The following is an 8,335-nucleotide window of genomic DNA, read 5'->3' as shown; positions in this document are numbered from 1 at the left end:
CAGTATTATAGTAGTTATATTTTTGTACATAGGAGTAGAATTATAGTAGTTATATTCTCATACATAGGAGGTAGTATTATAGTAGTTATATTCTTGAACATAGGAGTAGTATTATTTTAGTTATATTCTTGTACATAGGAGGTAGTATTATAGTAGTTATATTCTTGAACATAGGAGGCAGTATTATAGTAGTTATATTCTTGTACATAGGAGGTAGTATTATAGTAGTTATATTCTTTTACATAGGGGCAGTATTATAGTACTTATATTCTTGTACATAGGAGCAGTATAATAGTAGTTATATTCTTGTACATAGGAGGTAGTATTATAGTAGTTATATTCTTGTACATAGGAGTAGTATTATAGTAGTTATATTCTTGTACATAGGGGGCAGTATTATAGTAGTTATATTCTTGTACATAGGAGTAGTATTATAGTAGGTATATTCTTGTACATAGGGGGCAGTATTATAGTAGTTATATTCTTATACATAGGAGGTAGTATTATAGTAGTTATATTCTTATACATAGGAGTATTATTATAGCAGTTATATTCTTGTACATAGGGGGCAGTATTATAGTAGTTATATTCTTGTACATAGGAGTAGTATTATAGTAGTTATATTCTTGTACATAGGAGTAGTATTATAGTAGTTATATTCTTGTACATAGGAGTAGTATTATAGTAGTTATATTCTTATACATAGGAGGTAGTATTATAGTAGTTATATTCTTATACATAGGAGTATTATTATAGTAGTTATATTCTTGTACATAGGGGGCAGTATTATAGTAGTTATATTTTTGTACATAGGAGTAGAATTATAGTAGTTATATTCTCATACATAGGAGGTAGTATTATAGTAGTTATATTTTGTGCATAGGGGGCAGTATTATAGTAGTTATATTCTTGAACATAGGAGTAGTATTATTTTAGTTATATTCTTGTACATAGGAGGTAGTATTATAGTAGTTATATTCTTGAACATAGGAGGCAGTATTATAGTAGTTATATTCTTGTACATAGGAGGTAGTATTATAGTAGTTATATTCTTTTACATAGGGGCAGTATTATAGTAGTTATATTCTTGTACATAGGAGCAGTATAATAGTAGTTATATTCTTGTACATAGGAGGTAGTATTATAGTAGTTATATTCTTGTACATAGGAGTAGTATTATAATAGTTATATTCTTGTACATAGGAGTAGTATTATAGTAGTTATATTCTTGTACATAGGAGCAGTATTATAATAGTTATATTCTTGTACATAGGAGTAGTATTATAGTAGTTATATTCTTGTACATAGGAGCAGTATTATAATGGTTATAGTCTTGTACATAGGAGCAGTATTATAGTAGTTATATTCTTGTACATAGGAGTAGTATTATAGTAGTTATATTCTTGTACATAGGAGGTAGTATTGTAGTAGTTATATTCTTGTACATAGGAGCAGTATTATAGTAGTTATATTCTTGTACATAGGAGTAGTATTATAGTAGTTATATTGTACATAGGAGGTAGTATTATAGTAATTATATTCTTGTATATAGGGGGCAGTATTATAGTAGTTATATTCTTGTATATAGGAGGTAGTATTATAGTAGTTATATTCTTGTACACAGGAGCAGTATTATAGTAGTTATATTGTACATAGGAGGTAATATTATAGTAGTTATATTCTTCTACATAGGAGCAGTATTATAGTAGTTATAGTCTTGTACATAGGAGCAGTATTATAGTAGTTATAGTCTTGTGCATAGGAGTAGTATTATAGTAGTTATATTATTATACATAGGAGGTAGTATTATAGTAGTTATATTCTTGTACATAGGAGTAGTATTATAGTAGTTATATTCTTGTACATAGGAGCAGTATTATAGTAGTTATAGTCTTGTACATAGGAGTAGTATTATAGTAGTTATATTCTTGTACATAGGAGTAGTATTATAGTAGTTATATTCATGTACATAGGAGGTAGTATTATAGTAGTTATATTCTTGTACATAGGGGCAGTAGTATAGTAGTTATATTCTTGTACATAGTAGGTAGTATTATAGTAGTTATATTCTTGTACATAGGAGTAGTATTATAGTAGTTATATTCTTGTACATAGGAGTAGTATTATAGTAGTTATAGTCTTCTACATAGGAGTAGTATTATAGTAGTTATATTCTTGTACATAGGAGGTAGTATTATAGTAGTTATAGTCTTGTACATAGGAGTAGTATTATAGTAGTTATAGTCTTGTACATAGGAGTAGTATTATAGTAGTTATATTCTCGTACATAGGAGGTAGTATTATAGTAGTTGTAGTCTTGTACATAGGAGTAGTATTATAGTAGTTATAGTCTTGTACATAGGAGTAGTATTATAGTAGTTATATTCTTGTACATAGGAGTAGTATTATAGTAGATATATTCTTGTACATAGGAGCAGTATTATAGTAGTTATATTCTTGTACATAAGAGCAGTATTATAGTAGTTATATTCTTGTACATAGGAGTAGTATTATAGTAGTTATATTCTTGTACATAGGAGCAGTATTATAGTAGTTATATTCTTGTACATAGGAGTAGTATTATAGTAGTTATATTCTTGTACATAGGAGTAGTATTATAGTAGTTATATTCTTGTACATAGGAGCAGTATTATAGTAGTTATATTCTTGTACATAGGAGTAGTATTATAGTAGTTATAGTCTTGTACATAGGAGCAGTATTATAGTAGTTATAGTCTTGTACATAGGAGCAGTATTATAGTAGTTATATTCTTGTACATAGGAGTAGTATTATAGTAGTTATATTCTTGTACATAGGGGGCAGTATTATAGTAGTTATATTCTTGTACATAGGAGGTAGTATTATAGTAGTTATATTCTTGTACATAGGAGTAGTATTATAGTAGTTATATTCTTGTATATAGAGGCAGTATTGTAGTAGTTATATTCTTGTACATAGGAGTAGTATTATAGTAGTTATAGTCTTGTACATAGGAGTAGTATTATAGTAGTTATATTCTTGTACATAGGAGTAGTATTATAGTAGTTATAGTCTTGTACATAGGAGCAGTATTATAGTAGTTATATTCTTGTACATAGGAGTAGTATTATAGTAGTTATATTCTTGTACATAGGAGTAGTATTATAGTAGTAAATTCTTGTACATAGGGAGCAGTATTATAGTAGTTATATTCTTGTACATAGGAGGTAGTATTATAGTAGTTATATTCTTGTACATAGGAGCAGTATTATAGTAATTATATTCTTGTACATAGGAGCAGTATTATAGTAGGTATATTCTTGTACATAGGGGTAGTATTATAGTAGTTATATTCTTGTACATAGGAGTAGTATTATAGTAGTTATATTCTTGTACATAGTGGCAGTATTGTAGTAGATATAATCTTGTACATAGTGGCAGTATTACACGCTTGCAGTACGTTTCTCTCCGCATTTTTCAAGCGGATTTAGGGAAGGAAACACAGCAGGCACAGGTGTTATCTTAGCCTTAGTGTAAAGTGTTTATAAATTAAATCTTTGCTCCATCTCTTGGCTTGGTGGGGAGATGTGACATCATGGTCTTTGGATGTATACGTAATGGTGGTGATTACAGAGACCAAAAAGTGCATGGTGGCCTTCACGACTTCTTGCAGTGTATGCTACGCCAATATAGAATCTTTGCCCAGAGACGCCATTATGTTGTCATGATAACAAAGTTTCTCTAAAGAGCCACCTACACACTCAATGGTTCTAATGGGGGCTCACATGTAACATGTGACGTAGTAGGAACAGTGTACGGTATGGAGGTAATTTCTTGGTATAATTGCTCCCTGTACAGTAGGACAACAGTCTGCAGGGTGGAGTTGTCCATATACAACAATTCTTTCCTGGCCATCAGCAGATCATTCACTATACTTAGGCATACCTCCCAACCGTCCCGATTTCCGCGGGACAGTCCCAATTTGGGTGACAGGTCCTGCGGTCCCGGTTGGAGGGAGGTATGTCCCGATTTCAACTCAGATCTGCGTCCAGAGGACGCAGATCTGAGTTGAACACATATGCGGCTGAAGCAAGGAGCTGACACAGGTCAGCTCCTCGCTTCGCCGCTGCCCGCCTCTCTCCCTGACACATGCAGCTGAAGCGAGGAGCTGTACAAGCCGGGAGCCGGCGGCAGCGGCGAAGCGAGGAGCTGACACAGGTCAGCTCCTCGCTTCAGCCGCATGTGTCAGCGAGAGAGAGAGACGCAGCGGCGAAGCGAGCATGCGAGCCGCTTCAGCCGCGTGTGTCAGGGAGAGAGGTGGGCAGCGGGAAGCGAGGAGCTGACCTGTGTCAGCTCCTTCCTTCAGCCGCATGTGTCAGCGAGAGAGGCGGGCAGAGAGCGGCGAGGGAGCGGAGGAGAAGGTAAGGTTAATGTGGAGGTGGAACGTGAATCTGGGGGCAGACGAAGGAGAGGATGGCATGACACTGGGGGCAGAAATGGAGAGGACATGAATCTGGGGGCAGAGATGGGGGACATGAATCTGGGGGCAGAGATGGAGGGACAGGAATCTGGGGGCAGATATGGAGGGACATTAATCTGGGGGCAGAGATGGAGTGGACATGAAACTGGGGGCAGAGATGGAGAGGACATGAATCTGGGGGCAGAGATGGGGGGACATGAAACTGGGGGCAGATGAAGGGTGTATATGAAACTGGGGGAGAGATAGAGGGGGGACATATAATTTATGGGTGACTGTAGGAGGATTATACTGTGTGCGGGCACATGAAAAATTAACAAGTGGGCGGGGTCAACACAAAAGTGGGAGGGGCTAAATTTGCCGCAGCGCGCTATGCGCGCCACACATTTTGTCCCTCTTTCGGTTCTTCAAAAGTTGGGAGGTATGCTTAGGTCAAAATTCAAAATATATGTCACATAATAGCACCCCTAGTGGTGACTGCCAGCAACTACAATAGAATCTAGCAACGGGGATTGCTTTAGATAGGATTATTTTTGTTGTACTTCATCTCATGGCAAAGCCGGTTATTTGGGTTGATCTTGGTTCTTGCAAAGGATCATTAGTTTGTGGTCCAGTCCATTCATAAATCCTGGGAGAATAATTGGCAGATCTTGTAACTGAGTCCAGATACCCAGTTCTGGATTAAGACTGGTAGGGGCCCCTATCCTACTGCTGGGAGTCCAAATCCCAACCTAACCCTATATCAAAACCCCATATTGGAGAGATGGTCTTGCATAATCCTCCTAGTCTATGGAAGTTATGTAGACAGCATGTATGTCCACCTGGACAGGTTCTTTGAAGACCCTTTTTCATCTCAGACATGGGGGGTTCTAGACACCTATAAATAAGAATGGTGATGGTAAGGGGTCTAACAAAATCTGATAAATTGCTGGGCAGAGTAGATCGGCAGAACAAGCTTTGCATGGAGTTCCCGAGACCTTCTCATCGTTCTTCACCAATTCCATTGCAGGAGCTTTGTGTTACTCCTCCTTTGGCATCTAAGGATGGGCCCTGGATCACCAACGTGGGGGAGATATGATGTCAAGATGCAGGACCATAAAGGAACCCGCAGTGACTAGTATGCTACACACTGATCTGAAGACATCTCTACAACCTGGGTATAAGAATGATGAAACTGTCGTCATGAATGAAGCCCACGCAGAAGCTTCCGAGTCATCGCCCGCCCGTGACACCTCACCGCGCTCCTCATCTCCTCCAGGGTTCACTTTGGTTAATGAGATAACCTGCTCCTCTACACGGCGCCTTCTATGTCATTCCACCGACGCTACATAGGGACTGTCACAATTCCTAGACTAGGAAGGGAACATATAGGGGCAATTTACTAACCCATCGATGCCGGTTTTCTGGTAGGGATGGGTATACACATGGCGGATCATTGCCCCGGGGTTTCTTTTGCACCTTGCACGACACTTTTATTAAAGTGGGCAGAATGGGGCAGACTATAACGCACGTCAGACAGCTGCCGAAATCTACGTCAGTCCCTGATCGCTGTAGAGGCCGGAGCCTTCAGGCGTCTGTCAGGGTCTTAACTAAGACTGGCATACAAAATACCAGTCTGAATCCCCCTCCCACAGTATATTAAAGGAATTGTCCATGGTTGGATAAAAAGCCCAGAATCTTTTTTTTTTTTTTTTTCCAGAAACAGCTCCCCTCTTGTGAATAGGAAGTGTCTGGTATTGCAGCAGTCACTTACATGAAGATGAGCCGCAGTACTAGTTACAGCCTGTAGAGAAGAGTGGCGCTCTTTTATTAAATCTAAGCAGACTCTTTTCCGTTTCGAAACAACCCCTTTAAGTATACCCTGCTGTCTCTCCATAGGGGATAAAGCTTATCCCCGTTAACCCTTTATACACCTGGTCTTGGTTTCCCCAAAGATGTTATAAGGGTTCTCTAATGTTCTTAGCCTAGAAATGAGGACTGTAAAGTTTACGGGGATGGCCAGTCATTTTGAGAATACAGGGGGTTATCGGGATTATATATGTGAAATGTAACATGGCGAACCCTTTATATATATGACCACTGTCACCCAACCTTCTTTTTTGACACTGGGCTCGGAATTAACCATATAACGGCAGCCATTTTTAGGAATCTGTAAAGCTGTCATTTAGTCCCAGAGTCACCCAGGCTTTGTAGAGCTGCACAGGCCCTGCTATCTCCTCCTACTCTCTGTGACCCCTCCTACTATGTGGCTCCTCCTACTCACTCTGGCCCCTCCTACTCTGCAATACCTGATGTATGGAAGCCTGGGAGGGAAAAACTAAAGATATTTGGTAAAATGGTGGACGGATTTTGAGCGACATCACCACGTGACATTTCACAGCAAGAACTTTCCATTATACCATCCACAGAACAAACTGAGGGCCCCTGAGGGCCTGACGCAGCCGAAGTTAAGGCTCATTTTCGGAAGAGGCAGAATTGGTGTTTTTTTGGCCTAACAACTCCACAGCCCTCCCGATACTGCTATAAAGTTAATGCCCCCCCCCCTTCTCTATATGTTCATGTTCTAAAACAGCCATGGCAGAATATAAAACCGTATTCCCGTACCGTATAGTACTGGCTGGAGTGAACCCTTTATGGTCACCCCACTCGTATTCCTTGCCACAACCCAACCCCCACTAGCCCCCGGTTACTGGCTCCACACGTTGTACCGGTTGGAGGGTAACATCTGCTTGTCACAACAGTACGCCCCACTCTATAGGACCGGATGAAAAGTTTCCATGGCAACGCTATATTCTGCGGTGATGCAGAAAGTTGTATTTTTAGGAATGTGCAGAATCTATAGACCTCATATGTCACATAGAGAACATACATGTAGACTGCGATGTCCAAGGGAGGTGAATAGGAGCGGCTAAATCATTGTCAGAATGTGAGTGTACATGTGGGGGCGCTACATCCCCGGAACACCGAAGACAAGAGACCAGGATCAAGATAATCCAGAAATGATGAACAGACCGCAAGAGCAACAAAAAACTACCAAATGAAACTACAGGAGAGTTAGAAATCCTCCATTCTTGTACATAGGGGGCAGTATTATAGTAGTTATATTCTTGTATATAGGAGCAGTATTATAGTAGTTATATTCTTGTACATAGGAGTAGTATTATAGTAGTTATATTCTTGTACATAGGAGTAGTATTATAGTAGTTATATTCTTGTACATAGGAGTAGTATTATAGTAGTTATATTCTTGTACATAGGAGGTAGTATTATAGTAGTTATATTCTTGTACATAGGAGGTAGTATTATAGTAGTTTATATTCTTGTATATAGGAGTAGTATTATAGTAGTTATATTCTTGTACATAGGGGGTAGTATTATAGTAGTTATATTCTTGTACATAGGGGGTAGTATTATAGTAGTTATATTCTTGTACATAGGAGTAGTATTATAGTAGTTATATTCTTGTATATAGGAGTAGTATTATAGTAGTTATATTCTTGTACATAGGGGGTAGTATTATAGTAGTTATATTCTTGTATATAGGAGTAGTATTATAGTAGTTATATTCTTGTACATAGGAGCAGTATTATAGTAGTTATATTCTTGTATATAGGAGTAGTATTATAGTAGTTATATTCTTGTACATAGGGGGTAGTATTATAGTAGTTATATTCTTGTACATAGGGGGTAGTATTATAGTAGTTATATTCTTGTACATAGGAGTAGTATTATAGTAGTTATATTCTTGTATATAGGAGTAGTATTATAGTAGTTATATTCTTGTACATAGGGGGTAGTATTATAGTAGTTATATTCTTGTATATAGGAGTAGTATTATAGTAGTTATATTCTTGTACATAGGAGCAGTATTATAGTAG

The sequence above is a fragment of the Leptodactylus fuscus genome, chromosome 11 (assembly GCF_031893055.1).
Source record: "Leptodactylus fuscus isolate aLepFus1 chromosome 11, aLepFus1.hap2, whole genome shotgun sequence".
NCBI lineage: Eukaryota > Metazoa > Chordata > Amphibia > Anura > Leptodactylidae > Leptodactylus > Leptodactylus fuscus.
This window is presented reverse-complemented; position numbering follows the sequence as displayed.